We start from the raw sequence: 16,168 nt of genomic DNA, 5'->3' as shown, positions 1-16,168 counted from the left end.
GGGGCCAGCAAGGTTAGTCCTACATAAATCATGAGAGCACCAGCGTGGTTTTCTTTCTTTCTTTCTTTCTTTTTTTAACATCTTTATTGGAGTATAATTGCTTTACAATGTTGTGTTAGTTTCTGCTGTATAAAAAAGTGCATCAGCTATATGTATACATATATCCCCATATCCCCTCCCTCTTGCATCTCCCTCCCACTCTCCCTATCCCACCCCTCTAGGTGGTCACAAAGCACCGAGCTGATCTCCCTGTGCTATGCAGCTGCTTCCCACTAGCTATGTTTTACGTTTGGTAGTGTATATATGTCCATGCCACTCTCTCACTTCGTCCCAGCTTACCCTTCCCCCTCCCCATGTCCTCAAGTCCATTCTCTACATCTGCATCTTTATTCCTGTCCTGTCCCTAGGTTCGTCATAAACTTCTTTTTCTTAGATTCCATATATATGTGTTAGCATATGGTATTTGTCTTTCTCTTTCTGACTTACTTCACTCTGTATGACAGACTCAGGGTCCATCCACCTCACTACAAATAACTCAATTTCATTTCTTTTTATGGCTGAGTAATATTCCATTGTGTATATGTGCCACATCTTCTTTATCCATTCATCTGTCGATGGACACTTAGGTTGCTTCCATGACCTGGCTATTGTAAATAGAGCTGCAATGAACATCGTGGTACATGTCTCTTTTTGAATTACGGTTTTCTCAGGGTATATGCCCAGTAGTGGGATTGCTGGGTCATATAGCAGTTCTACGTTTAGTTTTTTAAGGAACCTCCATACTGTTCTCCATAGTGGCTGTATCAATTTACATACCCACCAACAGTGCAAGAGGGTTCTCTTTTCTCCACACCCTCTCCAGCATTTACTGTTTGTAGATTTAACATTGTTTTCTTTATTCACCTCAGAAACTCTACTCTCTACCAGGTACTGCCTAACCCTGGAGTTGCACAACACACTTCAAAAACTCATTGGAAATAACATTTATGAAGATGGCGTGAAAGATATGCAGTCAATCCATTTACCCTTCCATGAAGCCAAACCATCACATCTGTACCTCTGCCCCCGCAACCCACAGGTGTGTAGAAGCGTTAAGATACATTTAGAAAAATGCTAATGTGGATTTGGGAAATGCCATAAGCTTAACTGAGCTTCCCTATGGAGAAAGATCCTTCTCATTCTGTCACCATGTCAATCGTAAGGATGCTGCTAGTGTGTTTATTACATTCCCCAACACACTCTTCCAATGGTTGTTAATAATAGTAGTGTTCCTCTCCTGCTATTCTGTTTTAATCTCATGGATGCTGAGAATTACAACTGATCTGTTTTCTCTCTTTTCTGGGCTGCTTTAAAAGCAAAAGCCAGACTTGCTCACCAATAGCAAGTAGTGGGACTCAATACTATGTGTGCTTTTATTAGCCTTGTTCTTGCTTCCATTTTATGTTTTTAAATAAACAGTAAGCCAGGGCCCCTGTGTTTATGGGTCTTTAAGAGACTTGTAAATGAGGTTAAGGCATTATGTTATCTGGAAGTTACCAGCTGAGCAGGGATTAGTTATCTGACTGACCCAACCTAGTTTAGGGCAAAGCTGCAAAGAAACAGATATGAAATAGGTAAACTCTGCAGAAAATGGTATGAGAAGGGTTGAGCAGGAATGGTGAGGTTAATAGAACTAATTCTACTCAGTTCTAACCTAGCATTAAGTTCATTGGTGAAGGGTGGCTTAAGACAAGCAGTGTTCCCACTGAATTTGTTCAGGGATAGGCACTTAACCCAAATAGATCAAGTGAGAAAAAAAGGAGACATTTCCCAGAGTTTGGGGGAGTGAGAATTTTCCTTTCATTCATTGAATTTAGTGGTGATCTGATGTGAGGTTTGGAACCACAGCAGCCATTTTGCTACCATGAGAGATGTTAAATTCCTGGCATACAGCTTGGTGCCTCTATTTCTTTTCTTTTGCTAAGACTATCTTGAATTTCCTTTGGAAATCAAGCCCTCTCATCCATGTGTCTTGAGTGGGATCAATCTCATCTTCAGCTCCAGATAGGTTGAGTTGGGTTTTCTGTCCCTTGCCAAAACAGACTCCTAATGAATACACAGATCAAAGGATAGAGTAAGAAACATAACATAAAGACAAGGTTGGGGTTAATGCATGAAATGTATCCACTTGCTTCAGGTAAGGTTACTGATTTGGTCTAAACTTTTCAGCAGCCAGTACAAAGAGAGAAATATGAACAGCTGTTGCTACAGACTAAATGTTTACGTCCCCCACCCCCCAAATTCATATGTTGAAATCCTATTCTCCAATGTGATAGTATTTGGAGGTGGGGCCTTTGGAAGGTGATCAGGTCTTGAGGGTGAAGCCCTCGTGAATGGGACTAGTGCCCTTATAAAATTAAAAGATGCCCCAGAGAGTTCCCTTACCTTTTCTTCCTATGAGGACACAACAAGAAAATAGCCATCTATGAACGAGGAAGTGAGCTCTCACTAGACACTGAATCTTCCAGTACCTTGATCACAGACTTCCCAGCCTCCAGAACAGAACTATGAGAAATACATTTGTTGTTTAGAAGCCACCCAGTCTATGGTGCTGTGTTACAGCAGCCAGAACGGATTATGATACTTCTTTTCAAGGTTCATAGTGTCTATTGATTAAAATAAGCCACATGCTTAGAAAAAGGACACCTATTCCTAGAAATAAGAACCTAAATGAAATTTCTCCCATGGGCCTTTATAAAGAGGACACTATCTGATGTGGTAAACAACACCCTCAATTATATCCTCACAATAAATAAAATGAGTTATGTATGCCTGTTTGATTTTTCATAACCTCTGTTAGTGTAAGCTAAAGACAGTACAACCAAATATAATTTAGTGAAAGTAACCCTACCAGGGTCTAAAAACAGAGTCTGGAAATCTAGATTTCTGTAGCCTTGGATTAATCCAGGGAAATTTTTCTGTTTCTCTAGAGGAACGATTTCCTGGGAGGGCCCTGGGAGGGTCCCAGTGAACCTTGGAGCCCTCTCTGAGGCTTCCAAGAATCAGAGACAAGTGAGGTATCTGTGTTCCCCCAGTTCTACTTCAGTTAGAGTCTCTGCTTGGATCTCCACTTTCAGAAAAAAAGAAAAGATTTTTACTAAAGAGTTTTTAAACAAATTAACAAAATCGTTTTGAGAGCCAATGACCTGGAGAAACGTATGGTCTACTCATTTTTCAGATCTGTCCCTGTAAGTATTGCTTCTTTCCAAGATGTTTTAAGTGTAGTGAGACAAAGGACTTGAGATCATGCATCCTGAAAATACCTAGAGGGCACTCAGCCTATGTCTGGTCAAGAGAAGACCCATGGGTTTCAACAGTTGAGTTTAACTGGAAAATCTGGGAAGAATAAAGTGCCTATGTTTCACTCAGCTCTTCCATTTTTCTTTTTCCAAGAGGGCTGTCCACAGGAAGTTCTTTGCTCATCCATGCCATAAGTCTTACTCTGGTTGTCCTTCCCCTGGTTCCAGTTGGGGAGCATTGCTTGTATCTGGGAAATAAATCTGTCTACTTCTAGGGTTCAGCCAGCAGGCTTAGTTGTCTCAAACTAAACTACTTCCTTCAACATGGCATCATTGGTAATAAAGGACTGGTGGTAAAGACCCTGCCCTAACATAGTAAGTGGGGACCAAACGATCCTGTCATGGGATATGCAATCAGCTATGATGAGATCGATGGAATAACCAGGTGAGCCTGAGCAGGTAGCTGGCCCGCAGTCCTGCTGTTCCAGTGTGTGATCTAAATCTATCCTGGCACCATCCCACTGAGGATGACTGAGTCAAGATTTTGCGACTGGCTGGGTGTTCCAGGGTGGTGGCAGCAACTCCAGGCTCGCCCAGATATTCAACACCTGTTTTTTCACCCTGACTCAGGGATACTGGGCCAGGAGAATACTGGTGGTATGGAGACCCACCCTTCACCTCCCCCTTTCTCAAAATGAGGTTTCCGGAAGTCTCCTCACCTGGCTTTGCCCTTCCCTGCACAGTCCCTCTCCCCCTGCAACTTGAGAAAGGAGGCTGGACAGAGAATTGCCTCAGCCTCTGATCCTGCATCATCACAGGGCATGTTATTACAGGATTTTTACTATAGTTCTTTTAGTTTTCAACTGCTTTACTTTCTCAATTTGGTTCAGAACGTAGGCAGTGAAAAGCAGTATTTACTGGGCCCCTGTAAAGGGTACTAAGAAAAAGTTGATTTCTAGTTGTGATTGAAGCCAAGCAGGTTAACCTTATCAAAACTTGTAGAGATGAGCAGTTAAAGCTCATAATGACTTTAAAAAGGACTTCCTCTCAGGTTAATTAATTAGAAACCATAGTTTGCTAATGTCCTTTCCTGAAACTGAAATGGAAGTTTAACTTTTCAGATGGAACCCCTACTTGGGACAAGGACACAGAAATGAGAAATCACCAATAACAATACTGCAGCACAGTGACAGGTTGAGTTTCCCAAACACAACAGCTTGGAAATTCCCACGTTAAGTAGTACTAGATAGTGACAAAACGGGGGGCATGGTTGCTTGATATCTGACTCTTGACCTTCCTCTTATTAGCACTGATAAGAGTAACAAAATGTCTCCTGAAAATTGAGATGTATCCCTAGGAAAGAGGAGCACCCAATTTTTTAGGCCAGAGGATGGCAAAGGGGTGGAGGGGGCGAGCAGAGACTTACTTTTGGTAGAAAAGATATAATTGGAGAAAAAGCCCAGCCTCAGGACCAAGCTCACCTTCCCCCTAGAAGCTACAGCATCCATGATAACAGAATCACTCCTTCAGCTGGCAGAACCAGCCAGATACCCAACTCCAGCTTGAAGGCATAGCTTCAGCCTCCACCATCTTAAACTCATGCCTGCATTCTTGGCCCTGGGAGATGCATAGAGGAAAGGGGAATTAGCAATTTGGAATACGCTAGGGTCAAATGGCCTCACTAATGTCTGATGAGATGGCTCTAAGGAACTGCTGGGAGTCACTGCCCTGAGTGACATAGCTCTTGAAAGGTGATGGACAGACCCTAAAACTCTCAACTTCCTTAAATAATCCCATTATTAAAACCATCAATCCATGAACTCATCTAAATCCTTTTGGATCTGTTCATTTTTCCAGCTTGTACCTAACAGATTTTCTTTGCTGCCTCCTGCTGAGTTAATTTTTTTTTCCCTTTTAACTAGTCCAATGATTATGTCTCTGAAAAGAGATTCCAACTTCAAAAACTTAACTGTATTTGAATGCCATTTGCACATCCTTGCAGGTTGATTTCTCTTTTCTGTTTAAATAACTAGCACCATTTCCCTGTGGATTCAATGGTCAAAACTAAAAGAATCTGAACTTAAAATGAAAGTAAATTGATCTGTTTGAAAAGAAAATCATTTCTCTCTCCAGATACTCAAAATGCATTTTTAGGAAAGAATAGCACAAAATACCTTCTCATTACGGAATTGAATGAAGACAGTGTATTTCACAAGGTATCTGAATCTATGCTACTATGCAAGCTTACGGTCAACACATTTCATAAGATACCAGAAGAAGCATGAGCCAGAAGAAATAAATAATATATTTTGATTATTTTAAAATTAAGAACTTCTGAGACAACTTTAAGAGGGTGAAAATGTATCCATAAAGTAGAAAAAACTTTGCAATATTTAGCTAATTTGTATACATCTAAAATATATAAAGATCTTATTTAATTCAGTAGGAAAAAGAGAACTCAAGAGAAAAATGGACAAAAACAGACTCGTCACAAATGAGGAGATCTAAGTGGATTAAAAAATATATATGAAGAGGTTCTAGTTATCAAGGAAGTGGAAGATAAAACCATGATGAGACATGGCTGGATACCCACCAGATGGCTACATTAAAAAGAAAGAACAAAAATACTAAGTGTCGATGAGGATGTAGAACTATGGGAACACAAATGCTGTTGGTGAGAAAGTAAGCTGTTTGGCCCTGCCTCGGAAAATTGGAAGTATGTATAGCTCATATCCCAGCAATGCCACTCCTTGGTTGTCTACGCACATGACACTCACAGACATAGGAAACAAACTTATGGTTACTGAAGGGGAGAGAGAGGGACAAATTAAGAGTGTGGGATTAATAGACAAAAACAACTATACATAAAATAGATAAGCAACAAGGAGTTACTATATGGCACAGGGAATTACATTCAATATCTTGTAATAACCTACCGTGGAAAATAATCTGAAAAAATACACAACTGAATCACTTTGCTATATCCCTAAAACTAACACAATATTATAAATCAATTATACTTTAAGAAAAAAGTAATGTGCACCAGGAGCCATTTATGGGGATATCTGCAGCAGCAGTATGTATAGAGCCAAAGGCGGGGGACAGCCCAAATGTGTCTCTACAGTAGAATGGGTGAATACATTGGGGTACAATAAAATAGGTACGATGCTGTCATGAAAATGAATCACAATCACAGGCAACAATGTTGAACCTTAAAAATATCACGTGGAGTGAAACAAGCCAGATATTTTTAAAAATGCGTGTGACATACTTGAATGTTAAAATTTAAAAGCACGTAAAGGAAGTAATGACCGTAACGGCTAGTGTCGTGGATGGCGTGGTGCTCAAGGATCCCCTCTTCAGGACCTGGCACCATTCTCAGCTGCTGAGGATATTCTCTGGTGATGGCTCATAGCCAGTCCCTCACCGGCATTACCCTTGGCCACAGAGAACTGTACTCCCAAGGTCACCTGCCCTCCCCTGGGGTTGGTCTGTGTCCAATAACTGGCCCATGTGGGACTATGAAAGCCCACTCCCACCTTGCCTCAATTCAGGACAACTCTGAAGGGCTAAACCATCTCAGAGACCCCTGTGGGATTGACCACTGCCTCTGGGGCAACCACACTGTGGACCAGCTTCTCTCTCTACTCATCTTGCCTTCCCGACTTTCCTACAGGTGTGTATCCCAAGAATATCCCCAGTAAACTTCTGCCTGTAACTTTCCATCTTAGAACCTGTTTGCAGGAAACTCTAAGAAAGGCTTTACCAATTATCTTTAAGAAAAAATGAGCGAGGGGAGATGTTATTGGGACTAGGCCCCTTGGGGCTTCTGGAATACCAGCAGTGTTCTTGTTTTAGAACTGGATGGTGGTTCTATATGTGTTCTCTCTAGAGTAACTAAGCTGTACATTCATCTTTCCAGATCTTATCTATAAATGTTATATATCACACAGAAAAAAAGGATTAAAAATGACTTTTATTTCTCATGGAAGGAGGGAAATATTTCTGATTTAAATGAAGTGTAATATTTGAAAACAGTTTCTCCTAGGTTCTTTGTGGATTGTTTTTTCCTATTTTCCACAACAATTATTTGGCTGTGACATATATTCTTCAGCCATGTTGTGATGGTCCCGGAGCTTTCTCTGCATTGGAGCACCTCCATCAGGTCTCTGGAGGCAGGACTTCTGCCTCACGGTGTCACTGAAAGGAATCAGAGACATCAAATCCCCTCCCCTTACATATAGGGAAAGTAAGGGCTCCTGGAGATGGTATCACTGTGCCTCCGAGCTGTCCTGTTTCCTTCCAATGGAATGCTTATCTTTCTCCACCCCATTGATAAAAAAATTAGGTCTGTGACATGATTTGGCTAAGGAAATGTGAGTGGAGGAGACACATATCTCTGTAAACAGAGATTTTAAGAGTCATTGCATGCTTTGCCATTCTCCCACTTCCCTCTGCCATGACACAAGCAATGTCCCAGACAAAGGCTGCTCCATCCACCAAGGTCCCAGCTCAGAGCACAGCTGGCCCAACTCTTACTCAGCTTGGGCTGCTACAATGAATACCAGGGACTGTGTGGCTTAAACAATAAACATTCATTCCTCATAGTTCTGGAGGCTGGGAAGTCCAAGATCAAGGTGCCGGCATATCTGATGTCTGGTGAGAGCTCTCTTCTTGGTTTGCAGATGGCTGTCTTCTGGCTGAATCCTCACGTTAGAGGCAGAGGGAGAGGAGTGGGGGCGGGCGGGGGGGGGAACTGCGGTCTCTTCATCCCCTTATAAGGTCACCAATTCCATCATGGGGGTGGAACCCTCATGACTTCATCTAAACTTAATTACCTCCCAAAGGCCCACCTCCAAATACCATCACTTGGAGACTAGGGCTTTAACATATGGATTTGTTGGAGAGGAAGACACAAACATCGAGCCTATAGCAAACGCAGAACATGGACAACAAATCATCCTTTGTTGTTGTGAATCACTGAAATTTTAGACGTATTTGTTATCAAGACATAACCCAGACTATTCTGACTGATACAGAGTCCTAGGAAGGGATCCTGAAATCCCAAGCAACACACGAAAACATCTCAGCAACTGTGCAGATTCTTGTGCAATGTGCTCCTCCGAAGCCGCAGTGCCTTCCTTCATTTTACGTTGAAATGCACACGCGCGTGCACACACACACGGACGTGATGAGCCATCGCTGATAAACAGACACCACTTCTAAGTTAAGCTTTTCTGGATAAAAGAAAAAAAAATAAAACCCAAGAGGAGAAAAACTTATATGAAATGACAGCCATGGATTTGATCTTGCTTAAAAACGACTCTGCTTGGAAGGGCTCATCGTAGCCCCTCTGCAACCAGGCTGAGAAATTCCGATTAGACCACACTTCTTGCTTCCACACCTGAACATGGTCTGTGGCTACTGTGTAAAGCCAGAGTCTGCCTTTTCATCCCGGTCTATCACTTACGACAGCTCCCTGGCACAGCTGACACACCTTGAATACCCAGTGTTCACCACCACCACATAAAAAAGCTAAGAAAGAGAGAGATTTTCATCACTGGTACCCAGAGGCAAGCTTAGCAGAGAGTGAAAGAGATGCTCATGGGCTTCATTTCGAACTTGCTCCAACTCCACGAGACAGCTGGCAAAAACCTGATCGAATCAAATCTTCAGAGGCTCGTGACTGTCACATCGGGGCAGAACGGAAAAGCTTTTGTTTCAGCCGAATCCAGGCCTTATCACCTCATTCTGTCACTTATATTTTCTCAGTCCACCCACAAATCCTCCAGGATTTACTGCAGATGTAGCAAGCTTGCTGGAAATAATGGTACAAGCAAAGAGGCTAGTCACCTATCGACTCCAAGCTCTGGGAAATACCAATGGGAAATGATTTCCACAAAAGGGGCGCTGGGGTGACGAATGAAGAGAGGGCTGGCTCATTGAAGATGCTAGGACTTAGACAAAGCTAACATCCTAATACCAAGCCACTAGCTTTATCTGATTACATTCGGGGCTGAGGGCTTCCCACACCCCCATTCCAGCCCTCTCCTCCCCACACACACTTTTGCATGAAAGACACAGGTTGCTTGCTTTGGTGTGTGGTGTACCATGAAATGGTAATCTAGAGAATGACTGCAGTTACATAAACCACAGTGTTTTTCTGCCCTATACACACACATACACACACACACAAAGAAAACAGTTTTCAGATCTGCAAGAAATTTGTTTTTACATTGTTGACTAAAGAAAAATGTAACAGAGGAAAGTACTAAATTATGACAAAGGGGAATTAAGACTGGTTTTTTTTCCCAGAAAGAGTCATTTCGGGGCCTTTTCTTAGACACATTTTGGACTCTGGTCAGATTTGATTTGGGAAGACGTTCAGCATAATAGCAATATCATTCTTCACCCATATGTTTGCAAAGGAAAAATGTGTTTTTATTTTCCCACTTTAATCTTCGAGCAGGCCCATTTTGGGGTAACTTCTTGCGTTCATTTCTGTTATTTTTACTCAGTGTGCTCTCACTCTAAGCAGGTGGCAACGCTGGATTCTGTGTGATGCAAAACGGGCTTAGCGACCCTCATTAGAAAAGCCTTCAGCTCTTAAAGTGAGGAAGAATTATCCTCATGAACAGTTTCTCCCGTTTTCTAATCTCCTCATTTTCACAGAAACAAAGTGAAATCTTTTTTATCTGAGTTGCAATGGACTGTTAATGCTTCCAACTGATTTAGTCAAGATGTACTGTTTCTTTCCATTTCTTTGCCGCAGTGCTTCTCCTCAAGTCTGGTAAAAAGCATAGTAAAATGGACGAACGATGAAAATTCGAGGATCATTAATACAATCCCCTAATGTGGTTTCAGGGTGAGAGGTTACCGACAGAATTTGAAATGTTGATTTTAAAAATGAACTTTCTTCAGACCGTACTCAATACATCTGTATTTTATGGAATGATGCAGCTTCAATAATTGGTAATAAGATATATTTGAATACACAGGCTGTTTACCTCACTCAGAAACGCAAAAATTCCTTAAAATCAACAGTTTCCAATTCATTCGTTCCATTAGGTGGAATGATACCCATTATATCTCCATTTAACCATTATGTGTTGTAATTTTAACATGCTCTAAGAGACATAGCGGAGAACAAAACAGACTCCACCTTCAATCTTTAATATATATATAATTCATTAAAAAGCTGTGTATGTAAGCACCTCTCCTACAAAGTTTCTATCTCTGGTCTCCACTTGTTAGCTTATGTCACACAATCCTCAGGACATAAGATTAATAAAAGATGACTTGCAAGCCAAAAAATTCTACCAGTGTCATTTATTCTTAAAATGCCTGGAATCTGATTCATACTGACGCAACAGCCGGTACTGAGTCACAGAATTGGGACTGTTTTTCAAAGGCGAGGTCTTAGAGGGCAATCTTTGGAGAAACTCTCATTCCTAAAATTACCTCCCAGCAGATTCGAGGGGCTCAGCCTTTCACTTGTGCCCGATCATCCCTTGTGTCGCTTTTCCTCAGTTACCACTCTTATAAACATGGGATGTAAAGAAGTGTTTTCTCTTTTTGATTTTCAGTTTTTATGCTCCAAACAATTTCTTTCCCACTGAGATTAAATTTTGCTTTTATCAAAGAACAGCATACACATAGTTTACTGAGATAAATATTCAATAGAACAAGTGCGTTAAAAAAAAACCCAGCCCCACTCTATAAAGGCAACTCCTTCTTGGCCTATTAGCCTTTTCTTCCATATTTCTAAACTATATGCCTCTGCGGCTATGTCAATTTTGACATTTTCTACTGTCTTCCTAATTCAAAAGATGACAATCTATATAACTTTTATGTTCCTCCTATCTTTCCTCTCTCATTATTACAAATTATAGTATTATCACCATTTTTGGTTAAATCAGTATCAAATATTCACACTACTCTGTCTGGGTAAATGTTGTTCTTTGCTGAGTCAAGTCATGAACTATAGTTCTATTTTTTCCCCTTGCCCAACTTCTACCTTGAGTCAACCACTTCATTTTCCAGTTGTATAATTTTCTATATTTGTGATACTCCCAAACTCACCAACTAAACTCTGAGTCCCTTCTCCATGTTCTTTCCCACAGTCAGACACTTAGGTAATTCTACCACTTCCACTTCTCCTCACCTAGAATCTCCTTCCTCCTTTAATCTGCAGAACCGTCATCCTGAGATTTCCAAGTGCTGTTGCCTGAGAAATAAATCTCTTTGCCTCTTTTATGTCCTCTATCCCACTGCATGAATTCCATGCTTCCTCTATCACAGTTTATATACTCATCTTGGTGTTACCCTGTATTCCTATAAAACGGTGCACAAAAAGCTGTGTGCACTAATACACCAGCTCTTTGTCAAATACACGTTTTGCAAATATTCTTCTGTCTGTAACTTGCCTCTTTTGCTTCCTTAACTGTGTCTTTTAAAGAGTATTTTTTATCCATTCATCTGATGATGGACACTTAGGTTGCTTCCATCTCCTGGCTATTGTAAATAGAGCTGCAATGAACATTTTGGTACATGACTCTTTTTGAATTATGGTTTTCTCAGGGTATATGCTCAGTAGTGGGATTGCTGGGTCGTGTATGTGTGTGTGTGAGTGTGTATCTTATCTGAAAATGTCTAGCAAATTAATATGTTATCCACCTACAGGCTATGCTTCCCAGCCTCTCTTGCAAGCAGGTACAAGATTAAGTTCTCCCCAGTGGAATGTGAGCAGTAGCAATGTTTGAACAGAGTATTTCTTGCCTTTCACTCTCTTTCTTCTTTCCCATTGGCTGAAATGGTGCTGGTGTGTCAGTTTTAACCATTGAAAGTAACATCCTGGAGGAGGCAAAGGAACAAGATAGAAGGAACTTGGGCCCCCAAAGGACCCATGGAGCAGATTCTCCTCCTCAGCCTAGATTGCCCACTTAGTTCTGGAAGAGTTAACGAGTGACAAATAAAGACACCAACTTCTCTCTTGTTCAATCTACATAGTTTAGAGTCTTTTCGTTACAACTCTAATTAATATAGCTACGCTTTCAACTTTCTGCTTGTTCAAGATGCATGATTCAATGGCTGCCTGGAGAGACTCCAAGGGTCTGAATAAGTACGATTCAGATATAATTAATCAGTGTGATTTGTTTTGCTTTTGTTTAAAAAAGTTTTATTGTGGAGACCTTTTTTAAAATATGAAAATAAAGAAAATAACATAAGAAACCTCCATGTACTCAGCATCTGGCTTCAACACATGTCAACTCAAGACGAGTCTTGCTTCTATATATCTCTTATTTATCGTCCTGGACTCAGAATTATTTTGAAGCAAATTTGAAACATCCTATCTTTTCATCTGTAAATATTTCAGCATGTCTCTAAAAATAACCATTTGTTAATAGCTCTACTGAGGTATAATTTACACAGAATAAAATTCATTCATTTTTGGTATTCAGCTTGTTGAATTTTGATAATTATTTACAGTTGTGTAAGCTCTACCACAATCAAAATAGAGAACATTTACATCACCCCCAAACGGTCCTTCATACCCTTTGTAGACAATCCTCTCCTTCATCCTTTGGCCCCGACTAATCTGCTTTCTGTAACTATAGTTTTTCCTTTTGTGTTACATAGCCTTTTGTGGTTGATTTTTTTCACTCCACATACTGTTTTTGAGAATCACCCATGTGATTGTGTGCGTTAACAATTTAGTCTTTTGTTTATTGCTGAAAGTGTTTCGCAGTATGAATACACCAGAATGTGTTCATCCACTCACCAGCTAATGGACATTTGGTTGTCTCCAGGTTTGGGCTTTTATGAATGATGCTGCTATGAATATTTGCACACAGTCTTTGTATGGACATAGAACTTCATTTCTCTCAGGAAATATTTAAGAATGAGATTGCCAGGTTATATGGAAAGTACACGTTTAACTTTATAGGAAAATGGTCAAACTCTTTACCAAAGTGACTGTACCATTATGTATTCCTACAAACAGTATATGACAGCTTCAGATGGTCACCAGCACTTGGCATTGTCATTCTTTTGACTCTAAACATTCTGGTGAGTATACAGTGGTATTTTTTGTTGTTGTTGTTGTAATTTAATATTTTCCTGATGACTGGGAAGCCCTCATGACAGCTTTCCTGCAATCGTGTGAAAGGTCTCTGAGCCAGAGCAAAGCAGCTAAGGCATTCCTAGATTTCCAGACCTCACTAACAGTGGGAAATAAAAAAATGTTTGTTTAAGCTGCCAAGTTTGGGGGATATTTGTTACGCTGCAATAGAGAACTAATACACCAGCTCTTTGTCAAATACACGTTTTGCAAATATTCTTCTGTCTGTAACTTGCCTCTTTTGCTTCCTTAACTGTGTCTTTTAAAGAGTATTTTTTATCCATTCATCCGATGATGGACACTTAGGTTGTTTCCATCTCCTGGCTATTGTAAATAGAGCTTCAATGAACATTTTGGTACATGACTCTTTTTGAATTATGGTTTTCTCAGGGTATATGCCCAGTAGTGGGGTTGCTGGGTCGTATGGTAGTTCTTTTTGTAGTTTTTTAAGGAACCTCCATACTGCTCTCCATAGTGGCTGTGTGGCACATATATACAATGGAATATTACTCAGCCATAAAAAGAAACGGAATTGAGCTATTTGTAGTGAGGTGGATGGACCTAGAGTCTGTCATACAGAGTGAAGTAAGTCAGAAAGAGAAAAACAAATACCGTATGCTAACACATATATATGGAATCTAAGAAGAAAAAAAAGGTCATGAAGAACCTGGGGTAAGATGGAAATAAAGACACAGACCTACTAGAGAATGGACTTGAGGATATGGGGAGGGAGAAGGGTAAGCTGTGACAAAGTGAGAGAGTGGCATGGACATATATACACTACCAAACGTAAAATAGATAGCTAGTGGGCAGCAGCCGCATAGCACAGGGAGATCAGCTCTGTGCTTTGTGACCACCTAGAGGGGTGGGATAGGGAGGGTGGGAGGGAGGGAGACGCAAGAGGGAAGAGATATGGGAACATAAGTATATGTATAACTGATTCACTTTGTTATAAAGCAGAAACTAACACACCATTGTAAGGCAATTATACTCCAATAAAGATGTTAAAAACAAAAAAATGCAACATGTGATCCTGGGGTGGATTCTGGGCCACACCAAAGACATTCTGGAACAATTGGGAAAATTCAAATAAGGTCTACGATTTGAATAATAACACTGTATCAATATTAATTACCTGATTTTTATCATTGTACTATGTGTATGATGTTAACACTTGGGAAATCTGGATTAAAGGTTCATGGAAATAAAAAAAAGTATTTTTTAAAATTTATAAAGTACATTTTATAATTGTTTTTTATGGAGTATACTTTTTACATCTTGTTTAAGAAGTTTTTGCCTATAACCCAATGTTTCTCCTATGTTTTCTTCTAGAAGTTTAATAGTTTTAGCTTTTACAATTAAGCATTTGATTAATTTTGATTAAAGTTTGTGCATGGTTTGAGGTAAGGATGAATATTTATTTTCTTTTTTTTCATACAGGTAACCATTTGTTACTATTGAATATTTCTCCATGAATTCTTTGGAAACTTTGACCTTATGATATGAATCTATTTCTGGACTCTCTATTCTGTTCCACTTATCTATACATCTGACCTTATGCCAATATAACCATGTCTTGATTATTCTAGCTTTATAGTAAGCCTTGAAATCTGGTAGTACAAGCCCTTCAACCTTGTGCTTTTTAAGACTGTTTTGGCTATTCCAAATACTTTGCTCTTCTTATGCACTTTAGAATCAGCCTATCAATTTAGTTTACTTTTAAAGCATGCTGGGATTATCATCTGGATTGCATTTCATCTATAGGCCAATTTAAGGAGAATTGCCATCTTCACAATTTTGCGTCTTCCAATCCATGGACATGATGTATCTCTCCGCTTTTTAGATCTTCTTTAAATTCCCTTCGCAATGTTTTAAAGTTTTAAGCATTTAGGTAAAAGAAAAGAGTATTTGACCTCTTTTTAAAACATAATTTCAATATCATTAATACCCACCAAATTTAATCAATTTTCCTTAATCTAATCAACTATGCAGTGTTCATATTTGATTGTTTTATAAACTTGCTTTTCTCTTTTTACTGTTTATTTATTCAAATTTGGACTTAAAAGCGACTCCATACGATGCAGTAGTTGATAGATTTCTTTTCTCTTTTAATTGTATGCTCTTCCTTTACCTTTCTTCTTATAATGTTTTCAGTGTTGTCAAATAAACAAGTTATTTGTCCTGTAACGTCTTAAACAGTCTGACTTTTGCTGACTGCACCTCTCTGGTGTTTTTGACTGTGTTCCTCAGTCCTCAGTAGTACTTGGCTGACCAGATTCAGGTTCACTTCTGGCGGAGAGGACAAGAGTGTCTCACGGATGGTGCTGTACACAGAACATACACAATATCTGATGGTCTTTTTGTGATGCTAGCAGCCACCAACAATCATTGCCTATATTCATGAAATCATCAGGGAGTAAGAAATGGTAAGGCATTAATTCTATTATTCTGTCTTCATTTATTAGCTGGAATACTTCTACATAGGAAAACATTTGGCTTTACTATCTATTTGGATAACCTGAAGCATAATTTGTGTAGGCATTCTCCTGACACTAATTGTCCCCAGAAATGCTTGTAGGTCTTTGGTAACATATTACATATATATACGTACTCATATACTCACACACACTCACATATACATGTAAGTATCTATATAATTAAGATAACCTTTAATATTTTTCATTATATGACTAAAGTTATACAAGTTTTCACCAAATCTCAAGGCAGGGTCCCAATATAAAATGGTTAGAAGAGGGGGACTGGCTACTCT

This window comes from Stenella coeruleoalba (assembly GCF_951394435.1).
Source record: "Stenella coeruleoalba genome assembly, chromosome: 11".
Classification (NCBI taxonomy): Eukaryota; Metazoa; Chordata; class Mammalia; order Artiodactyla; family Delphinidae; genus Stenella; species Stenella coeruleoalba.
Note: the sequence above shows the minus strand (reverse complement) of the source record.